Genomic DNA, 11693 nt, shown 5'->3' with positions numbered 1-11693 from the left:
GAGGTGGAGGAAATGAAAAGATTTTACGTAACACCGCTTCCCAGACGCGTGATAAAAGAACATGTGGGGGAGGGTTTTCTATGGGCGTTGGAAATATGCGTGAGGGAGTCTAAAGTACGAATTATTTGTACAGAGTAAGCGAGGTATATATTTTATTCGGTTATGGCGTACACCGCGCGCCTGTTGTTGTTTAGCCCGTGGGGGAAAACGAGTCCGTTGCTAGGACAATAGAAGGGATCGTAGTGGGGCGGGGGAGGGTGGAAATCTCGCGGTGAACGTGGCTTGGCCTCGCGCTCCAGGCGCTCTTTCACCAATCAGCGTGTGCCGACTGGCTGTTGGCGCCTCGTGTGAGCCAGCGGGTGAGTGTAGCGCGGGAGCCGGGTGCGGGGATACCCCTTACACCGAGTCTCATACGGGCCCCCTTTCTCTCGTTTAAATAAACGGAAAGTGCCCTGTCGTTTTGTAATGCCACCCGGCTGTCTACAGACAGGCATGTGTGCGTACAGGCGCTGCTAGTAGTCACGTGTGTATGATTCCCAGTAGTAACAGCAAACATTGAGTCTGAGGTAAATCCCAGTTCTCAGGCTGTCCCAGGGCGGGATAGGATAATTTCATCCCTATATGAAGTAGTGGTGGACATAGTCACTAAAGGTCCCCCGGTACAACACCATCTTTTGTCCCAGTGTGCCACAAATGCCAACGGAAAGCACTTAGGCATGGTTCACATTTGTGTTGTGGAAACATACTACAGGCCACGTAACCTCTTTTCCTATGAGTTACGTTCACATCTATGCGTTGCATGGAAACACATTACAGTCCACAGAACCTGGTTTCCCATGAGTTCTGTTCACATCTATGTGTTGTGTGGAAACGTACTACAGTCCACCTATCCTGGTTTCCCATGAGTTCCGTTCGCATCTATGCGTTGTGTGGAAACGTACTACAGTCCACGTAACCTGGTTTCCCATGAGTTCCGTTCACATCTATGCGTTTTGTGGAAACATACTACAGTCCACGTAACCTGGTTTCCCATGAGTTACATGCACGTCTATGCGTTCTGTGGAAATGTACTACAGTCCACGTAACCTGGTTTTCCATGAGTTACATTCACATCTATGCGTTGTGTGGAAACGCACTACAGTCCACGTAACCTCTTTTCCTATGAGTTACATTCACATCTATGCGTTGTGTGGAAACGCACTACAGTCCACGTAACCTGGTTTCCCATGAGTTCCGTTCACATCTATGCGTTGTGTGGAAACGTACTACAGTCCATGTAACCTGGTTTCCCATGAGTTCTGTTCACATCTATGCGTTGTGTGGAAACGCATTACAGTCCACATAACCTGGTTTCCTATGAGTTACGGTCACATCGATGTGTTTTTAACTGCTGCATTTTATGGAAAGGTTCAGGGACTTCTTTGCCCGCAGCTGGTTGTGTTTGTGGTTCTATAGACTTTGATGGAAACTCCTCAAAAATGCAGTGCTTGTGCTTGGTTCTCCTACATGAGAACACCTTCCAAAACTTGGCAGTAATATGCATCGAAGAAAGTGCATATAGTGTAGCGCTAAAATTCACCAGATTTGCATAACCAAATCGTGCATATATATAAATATTGAAACAAAAACCAACGAAAATCTATATAGCATGATGTTGCTACCACATTTGAACTACACACATTGTGAAATGTGACGGAAGGATATATATTAGAACCACAATACCATACATCAAATAAAATATGTAAAAGTTATAAACTAAAAGTCCATAAATATTAGTGAACATTGAGGAACAAATTTATCTGTTGTGTTAGCTGCTAATCCTTTTCACAAATTTGGTTGCGTGGGGTACTTGTATATATTTTACAGTAATATGCATCAACCGCAACCCTCATAGGTGTGAACCTAGCCTTTAGACACCTTTCACACTGAGCAAGCGCATCACCCCAGTGTGAAAAGACACACTGAAATGAATGGGAGGCGGTTTTCAGGCGTTTATAGGCTATTTCTAGTGCTGAAACTCCCGAAAACCGCCTCAGTGTGAAAGGGGTCTAAGCCCCGTACACAGAATCACAAAATTGTATGATAAATACTACTTCCGAAGCGATCGTACAATAATCTGATTGTACACAGCTTTTCGAGAGCCGATCACGTTTCCTCTGATTATTATCCGAAGGGACTGACAATTTTTTCCTGTACAATTTTTGTTTAACCACTTCCCGACCGGCGCACGACGATGTACGTCGGCAGAATGGCACGGGCAGGCAAACTGGCGTACAGGTACGTCCGTTTGTATTTGCCGCCCTGCCATCGCGTGTGCACCGGTCGGGACCCCTGTGAGTCTGGTCATGGGTCCCGCGGACTCGATCGCCGCGGGGATACCCGCGATCGTCTCACGGGGCGGCTGATTGGGGAGATGCCGATGTAAACAGCATCTTCCCGTTCTGCCTAGCAATAAGTGACACTGATCTCTGCTCCATGTGATTGGAGCAGAGATCAGTGTTCACTAAGAAAGCCATAGCCCAGCCTCCCACAGTTAGCAACACGTCCCATGGACACACTTAACCCCTACACTGCCACCCCCTGGTTAACCCCTTCACTGCCAGTGTCATTTACACAGGAATCAGTGCATTTGTATAGCACTGATTGCTGTATAAATGACAATGGTCCCAAAAATGTCTGATGTGTCTGCCATAATGTCGCAGTCACAATAAAAATCGCTGATAGCCGTCATTACTAGTAAAAAAAAAAAATTAATAAAAATGCCATAAAACGATCCCCTATTTTGTAAACGCTATAAATTTTGCGCAAACCAATCAATAATCGCTTATTGCGACTTTTTTTTTTTTCCCCAAAAATATATTGAAGAATACGTATCGGCCTAAAGTGAGAAAATTTTTTTTTTTTATATATTTTTGGGGAATATTTATTATAGCAAATAGTAAAAAATAATGCGTTTTTTTTTCAAAATTGTCACTGTTTGTTTATAGGGCAAAAAATAAAAACCGCAGGGGTGATCAAATACCACCAAAAGAAAGCTCTATTTGTGGGAAAAAAGTATGTCAATTTTGTTTGGGAGCCACTTCGCATGACCGCGCAATTGTCAGTTAAAGCGAAGCTGTGCCGAATCGCAAAAAGTGGTCTGGTCTGAAAGTGGTTAATCGGTACAGTTGTCATTTGAAAATACATTACATCACGTCCAAATTTTTATTCTGTCGTATGAGAATTTCAGTAACCTCTTTGGTATGATACTAGCATGCAAAAAACAAAACAAAAGAAACAGATCATCATTTGTTTAATAATCTCATCATGTGTACCAAGCATTAAAAAACGTGTGCCAAGAAACACAAAACCCACCAGGAATACGCATTAACCGCAACCCTCATAGGTGTGAACCTAGCCTTAAGCACAATCAGAAAATCGTGCAACAAATACTGCTTTCAAATCGATCGTACCATAATCTGATCGTACACAGCTTTCGAGAGCCAATCCCGATAGTTCCTCCGGTGTGATCACAAGGGATAAACACAAACATTTTTCTCCGATTTTTTTTTTTTTTTTTTTAAGGCCCCTTTCACACTACTGCCATTTTACCGCAATTTTGACGTGATTATTTGTCATGACGCTGGTGTAATGTACAGTGTGGACAAAAGTAGCATGTCTGTATTTTTCCACAGTACAGCGAATGGCACCACGTGACACTGAAACTCACCGCCCTACTGTGCAGAGATGTAAATGTCTCTATATGACGCTTCAAATAAAGTTACAAATGTGTATTGCACCACTCCCCACCGGAGCCGATACTGACACTAGCCTGCAGGCTACCATGAACCTACCCCCAAAGCTTGATTGAACAAACTGACAATAGAAGTTGATTGGTTAACATGCACAGCTGCTCCAGTTTTAGCAAATTCCCCCCTGCTGTTCATATCATACAACTAGGATCAGACAGGGAATGACAATTTTTTCATGCAAAATGGTGTCAGAGGAAATACAGGGTTAATGCAATCAATTCTGCTCTTAAGTGTTGGGTAAGAGAGTAAACCCCATATTTATACATGATTGTTTTGTTGCATGACTCCCAAGGGGCAGCGTTAAGTTAAAGAATCCTTTTAGGCTTAGTGGGCTAATTCACACCTGAGCATTGTGTGGTGTGAGACTCGAAAAAAGTGTGTGCGCTTTTTCCGGGCAGATTTGTTTTGGCCCCATAGGCTTTAATGGTAGTGCTTAACCACTTGCATACCGGGCATTTTCACCCCCTTCCTGCCCAGGCCAGTTTTCAGATTTCAGCGCTGTCACACTTTGAATGACAATTGTGTGGTCATGCGACGTTGTACCCAATTTAATTTTGATTATTTTTTCCCCCACAAATAGAGCTTTCTTTTGGTGGTATTTGATCGGCTCTGCGTTTTTTATTTTTTGTGCTATAAACAAACAAAAACAACAATTGTGAAATAAAATACTATTTATTACTTTTTGCTATAATAAATATCCCAATTTTTTTAAATTATTTTTTCCTCAGTTTAGACCTATATGTATTCATCTACATATTTTGGGACCAGTGACATTAATACAGCGATCTGCTATAAAATGCATTGATTACTGTATAACTGTGACTCTCAGGGAAGGGGTTAACACTGGGGGGGATCAAAGGGTTAACTGTGTGTCCTAGGGAGTGAGTCTAACTGTAGGGGGAAGGGACTCGCAAGGGGAGGAGACCGATCGGTGTTCCTCTATAATGGGAACACACGGATTGGTCTCCTCTCACCTGACAGGACGTGGATCTGTGTGTTGACACACACAGATCCATGTCCCTGCTCTGTGATGAGCAATTGCGGGTGCCCGGTGGACGCCGGGTGCACATCGGGTCCCAAGTGATGCAGCGGGCGTGTACTCTCCACAATGCAGGGAATCCCAGGACATTATGTGACGCCCGCCCGGAGGGACAAAGGGTTCCTGCGGGCGTCATATGACTATACAGCGGTAGGAAAGTGGTTAAAAAAGGCATGTTTTTCAGGCGCTCCTAGTTAACCATTTGCCTACTGGCCACTATTACCCCCTTTTTGCCCAGGCCAATTGTTACCTTTCAGCTCTTTTACACTTACAATGTCAATTGTGCGATCACTGTACTCAAAAGAAATTATCAGTTTTTTCACTCAGTGCTTTATTTTTGCTGTATTTAATCGGCACTGGGTTTTTTCATTTTTTGCTAAATAAAGACTGAATGTTAAAAAAAGACAAACTTTTTCATGGTTTGTTATAAAATGTTGCAAACAGGTAATTTTTACCTTTCACCGATGGGCACTGATAATCAGAGCACATGTATATGTCCCTTTTACAGAAGCCAGTAATTGGCTCTCTTCTCCCTTCCTTACGCTGGCAGCACGAGGAAAGGAGTGCCGATAATGGTTTCTGTTTACATCCATGATCAGCTGTGATTGGACACATGGCAAAGAGTTGCCGATTGGCTCTTTACCTCAATCTATGCTCAGCAGTGGGTGTACAGAAGGCGCGATCATGGAAGGCCATCATATGACAGCCTTCCAGAACTAGCCGGCTGTGCTGTAGCCTTTATTCTGCTATAACACATTTGGCAAGTAGTTAAAGCCTAACTCCATGTTTACTGTGACTTTAAATAGTTCATTTTGGCAAAGCTACTCCAAACAAACTATTTTCTTCGCTAACAGATGCATCAGCTGCCTTGCTCCCCTTTTTATCCATACTCCTTCAATGTCTGGTCTACAACCAACTGAGTGACCACCTTGCTGATAATAGCCTTCTTTACCCTCTTCAGTCTGGATTTTGTCCTCAACACTCCACAAACTGCTCTCCTAAAACGAACAATCTACCAATGGGCACTATTCTCTTCTCTAACTCCTGGACCTCTCTGCTGCCTTCGATAGGGTTGACCACCCCCTCCTCCTCAAACTCCATACCTTTGGTCTCCGTGATTACTCTTCGCTGGTTCTCTTCTTACTTATCCAACCACACCTTCAGCGTTACTTACAATTCTACTTCCTCCTCTCCTCTTCATTTCTCTGTTTCCCCCAAGGTTCTGTTCTTGGACCTCTAATATTTTCAATCTACACCTCCTCCCTGGGTCAGCTGATAGCCTACCATGGCTTTCAATACCACCTCTACGCTGATGACACCCAAATCTATTTCTCTACCCCTCAGCTCCCTCCTTCAGACTCCTCACGTATCACTAATTTACTAACAGATATATCAGTCTGGATGTCACACCACTTCCTCAAACCTAATCTACCCAAAATCGAACTCCTAATTTTTCCACCCCCTAATCTCTCTGTCAAAATCGATGGCATAACTATAAGCCCATCCCTACATGCCAAGGTCCTAGGTGTAGTCCTGGACTCTCAAGCCCCACGTCCAATCACTGTCCAAATCTTGCCGCCTCAACCTCTGCAACATTTCCAATGACACCACAAAGCTCTTAATTCACTCCCTGGTCATCTCTCGCCTTGACTACTGCAACTCCCTCCTAATTGGCTTACCTCTACATAGTCTATCACCTCTTCAGTCCATCATGAATGTTGCTGCCAGACTCATCCACCTTACCAATTGCTCTGTGTCTGCTACTTAAAAAACCATCCAAAACTCTGCCCCATGCTACATCACTAACCTAGTCTCAAAATACCAACCTAATCATTCTCTTTGTTCTTCTCAAGACCACCTGCTCTCTAGCTCCCTAATCACCTCCTCCCATGCCCGCCTCCAGGACTTTTCCAGAGCCTCTCCAATCCTATGGAACTCCTTACCCCAATCTGTCCAATTATCTCTTACTCTATTAGCTTTTAGACGATCCCTGAAAACCCTTCTCTTCAGAGAAGCCTACCCTACCCACACCTAACAACTGTATTTTCATTTTCTCCATCAGATCATCCCCCACAGTTATTTCCTTTTGCTCTACTTGACTTTCCTTCCTAGATTGTAAGCTCTAATGAGCAGAGCCCTCTGATCCCTCCTGTATTGATTTGTATTGTAACTGTACTGTCTGCCCTCATGCTGTAAAGTGCTGCACAAGTTGTTGGGCCTATAGAAATCCTGTATAATATAAACTGTGTAGCCTCAGTTTTGTGTTCCAGCAGCAGGATAGGGACATTTCTGTGAACGAATACAAAGCTTCATCTAATTGGCTGAGGTGAAATATGTGACATCATTCGTCTGCCTCAGCTACTCAGAGGAAGCATTGTTATTCATACAATAGAAAGCTTCCTGCAAAAGGAGAAGTGCTCAGCCAAACTTGATGTTTTCCAAGGTGTGGGACAGGAAGTCCCCATTCTGCTGCTGGGACACAGTGCTCTATACTGTATGTAGCTGATGCTGCACATAGTTTATACAACAGGCACATTTGTTGGTGAGGGAAATAGTATTTTTGGGCTAGCTTGGCCCAAAAGAAGTATTTAAAGTCCCGGTAAACTTGGAGTTATGCTTTAAAAGTCTACCAGGCCAAAAATGCCAGATTCTGCTCCTATACTACAAGTTGTTACATAGGTTGAAAAAAAGACACAGTTCAAAAAAAAAAAACGTACAAAAAAAGCCTCTAAATCACCTGGCTATTCTCATGCTGAGTGTGAATGGAGCAAACCAGGAGAAAAGTTTAGGCATCAGAAAGGATGTCACCTGCTTCTTACTAGTCTTATATGTTTCAGGTCTACTTAAAGCGGAGGTCCACCCTAAAGTGGACCTCCGCTCATCGGAACCCTCCCCCCCTCCGGCGCCACAATTGGCACCTTTCAGGGGGGAGGGGGGTGCAGATACCTGTACAGTACAGGTATTCTGCACCCACTTCCGGGATAGCTCTCTGCGGAAAGGGGCGTAGATTACGCCCCTTTCCGCAAGTGCCCGCCCCTTTCCGCAAGTGCCCCGCTGCCTGCTGGGAAACACACAGATCCCAGAGGCAGCGGGGACCGCCCTTATTGCGCAGCGCGATTCGCGCATGCGCAGTAGGGAACCGGGAAATGAAGCCGAAAGGCTCCATTTCCTGATTCCCATACCCAAGATGGCAGCGGCAGCACCTTACAGACGATCTAGAGATCGGCTTCGGGTGCCGACATCGCGGGCGCGCGTCACTATTTTAAAAGTCAGCAGCTGCAGTATTTGTAGCTGCTGGCTTTTAAAAAAAAAAAAAAAAACGCGGAGTCCCGGTGGACTCCCGCTTTAAGAGATTGATGGGTCACTGCACCTGCTGGCTTCACATCTAGTATAAATGGGCCCCCAAACCCCAGTAGGCTTTTGTGCAGCTGCAAGGTCTACCAGTGGAATGTCCACCCTTGTATTGAAGCCTGAGATTGCTGGTCACTATGGGGGTCAGCTGTGGCAGCCTCCATACCTTCCTTACACAATAAATCATTTTCTTAGATTTTGATATAGCAGAAAATAATTAAAACCTTGGGTGGGTATTTTATTGCTGTTTGCATGGATGAGACTTACCATCCCTTTCTAGTGTTATTTTCTCTATTCTCTATCCCAGACATTGAATACTCACTTGTATTGCCCACATTTCTGATCTCTGCAGTAATAAATCAAAACCACCCAATGAACGACCTTGCAAAATCCTGCCACTGTGTGAGTCAGGGGACAGGCAGATTAAGCCACTGATTGCAGTCAGTGACCAGGAACCCGACATTCCTAAATGTGCCCAATTCTGCAGAATCTTCAGCCAGTGGTTTGTCTTCACCACTGCAGGGTTCAGTGCTTTAGGTAGCAGGGGATGTGAGTATTTAATGTCTTGTTAGCTGGGAATAATATTGTAGAGCACTTTTTTTTTTTTTTTGTGACAAGAGGCATTTTAATGCTTCTGTTGTGCTCAGTTGAAGATGTTTATTCCCTGCAAGTACTCTGGAAACTGTACAGTCTCTGAATATATCACACTTCGCTATAGAGAGTTCAGGGCTGATCTCCATAGCATTGAGTAAACTCTGAACATTTTAAGAAGGGCTAAATAAATAAGTTTAAAACAATTGTTATCAAATCAGGTTTTTACAAATTGTATTATTTCACTGCTCTTCTTATCAGTATGAAATATTTCATTAAAAAAAAAATTAGAGTTGATGAGAAGCAGTCATATATTGGCCTAAGCAAAAATCTGAGTATTCAGGCATACAATATTTGTAGAGAGGTGCACAATTGTTAAAGAATTGTTAAATGTGATTCTACCAACCCCCCCCCCCCCCCATCACGATTCTATGAAACAAGTGCAGAGAGTTCTCTGCTCACTTCTGACAGCTGACAAAACAAAACAAAAAATCCAGGCAGCCTGCCAAGTTTATCTCAACATCAGAAATAACTATAAACAAAGTAACATTTCATTCTTAGATCAAAGGAATGAACTTTGGTCTGTAAATGAGGGCACTTTAACCACTTAAAGACTAACCCTTTTTCTGACACTTGTTGCTTACAAGTTAAAAATCAGTATTTTATGCTAGAAAACTACTTACAATCCCCAAACATATTTTTTTTAGCAGAGACCCTAGAGAATAAAATTGCGGTTCTTGCAATATTTCATGTTGCACTGTATTTGCGCAGTGGTCTTTCAAAAGCAATTTTTGGGGAAAAAATACACTTTAATGAATTTAAAAAGTAAAGTAAACAGTAAAGTTAGCCCATTTTTTTTGTATAATGTCAAAGAATATTATGCCGCGAAAATCGTTGTCTTCTAAGCAAAAAAATTGTGATTCTCATTTTAGCCAGAATCATGCAGCTCTACGTTATTGTAAATGTGACAGTTTGCCTAGGAAGGAAAGGATTGTATAACTCCCTTTATTTAGATTAAATGAAAACTCTACTTCTGCTCAAATATTTATATCGCACTTTTCACTGGCACACATGCAAACTTAAATGTTATTCTTTAACTAGATGCACATCATAAATGTAACTGACTGCTGGGACATTGGTTAAATTCTGCTATACCAAGTATGCTCTGGAGGGTATGCATTAGTTCAGTTATATTTATGGTTTAACGTCCACATTTTTCGGACAAGCTTTCGGGGCATACCCCCTTCTTGGAAGTCCAAGCATTACTAATACCTACTAATACAATAATTGGACCCAGAAGAAGCAGATTCACCCAGAAAGCTTGTCCTGAAAATATGTTAGTGCAAATAAAAAAAAATATCACAGACAGTACTGGGTTGCTTTTGTTGCAAATTATTTACTATTCTGGCATCAGTCACCTAAAAACACATGGGCACAATTCATTCAATAAGCGATTGAACACACAACGTTTAGAAAAAAAACTGTAATTCACAAAGAAACTCTCCTTGAAATGTTGCATGCGTTATCTTTCCGAAGTATGTCTAAATACCACATGAAACCATGCAGTAATTTATTGCAAGCATTTGATATAATGCTTTTTTCAAAAAGTGTAAGGCAGCCAGTAATTTAGTCATGGCTGGTATGGCATGGCTTCTCTGAGTTGGTTATAAAGTTCCATGATAAATGGACTGGATAACCTGAACTTCTGCAGGATATCAGCATCTGTGAACTGATTCAGCAGTGTGTGACCCCTCTTTTAACCACTTCAGCTCAGGAAGGTTTTACCCCCTTCCTGACTAGGCCATTTTTTGCGATACGGCACCGCTTTGCTTTAACTGACAATTGCGTGGACATGCGATATTGTACCCAAATAAAATGTATGTCTTTTTTTTCCCCCCACAAATAGAGCTTTCTTTTGGGGGTATTTGATCACCTCTGCGTTTTTTATTTTGTGCTCCTATAAACAAAAAAAGAGCGACGGTTTTGGGGAAAAAAAAACACAAAAAGCGTACGTTGATTGGTTTGCGCAAAAGTTATAGCATCTACAAACTATGGCATATATTCATGGAAATTAAAATTTTACTAGTAATGGTGGCAATCAGCGATTTTTAGGGGGACTGCGAAACATTGTGGTGGACAAATCTGGCACTAAGTGACACTTTTTGGGGACCAGTGACACAAATACAGTGATCAGTGCTGAAAAAAAAATCACTGGTAGGGGAGAGGTTAACATCAGGGGCGATCAAAGGGTTACGTGTGCTCTTGGGGAGTGCTTTCTAACTGTGTGGGGGGTGGACTGACTGGAGGAAGAGAGACAATCTATGTTTCTGATTAGCAGGAACACAAGATCTCTCTCTCTCCCTCTCTGACAGAACAGCAGTCTGTCTTTTTTTACATAGGCAGATCACCATTCTGCCTCTCCTATGAACAATCAACGGGTCCCAGCAGCCACCGGACCAGCTCATTGGCTCCCACTGTGTCCTATCACAGCTGAGTGTGGCGCGCGTGCCCCAGAGTCGATCCAAGTGATCATGTACAGGCACGTAATTTTGCGCTTAAGGGCCGCCCTGCCACAGTATATGTACGTGGGATGATCCTTAAGTGGTTAAAAGGACCACTTGAGATATTATCCTCCTCGTTTTCTGCATTGCTTTAAAGTCGAGAAGACTGGACTCAAAGGGCTCCATCATCTTTGCTATGCCATCTGCCAGCCTCCAGAAACAACCCTGACTAAAATCTAAGTGATACCTGCTCCAGCTTACCCTTTCCCATCTATTTTTTAACCACTTGCTTACTGGGCACTTAAACCCCCCTCCTGCCCAGACCAATTTTCAGCTTTCAGCGCTGATGCAATTTGAATGACAATTGTGCGGCCATACAATGCTGTACCCAAATTAAATTTTTATCATTTTTTCCCCACA

At 42.9% G+C, this 11693-nt stretch overlaps 1 protein-coding gene across 3 annotated transcripts in view; it reads left to right on the top strand.

Annotated features, from left to right (window-relative positions):
• The first annotated feature begins 264 nt into the window (after positions 1 to 264).
• Positions 265 to 11693, top strand: part of RMI1 (RecQ mediated genome instability 1) — a 53233-nt gene continuing 41804 nt past the window's right edge. For 2 of the 3 annotated variants that reach the window (XM_077474856.1, XM_077474855.1), the window contains exon 1: positions 265 to 359. The gene's annotated coding sequence lies outside the window, so the exon portion shown is untranslated. The remainder of the gene's footprint in view (positions 360 to 11693) is intronic. The other variant, XM_077474857.1, reaches the window with a different exon arrangement.

This window comes from Lithobates pipiens, unplaced genomic scaffold (assembly GCF_037356315.1).
Source record: "Lithobates pipiens isolate NorthernLeopardFrog02 unplaced genomic scaffold, aLitPip1_a1.2 Scaffold_13, whole genome shotgun sequence".
Classification (NCBI taxonomy): Eukaryota; Metazoa; Chordata; class Amphibia; order Anura; family Ranidae; genus Lithobates; species Lithobates pipiens.
This window is presented reverse-complemented; position numbering and strand designations above follow the sequence as displayed.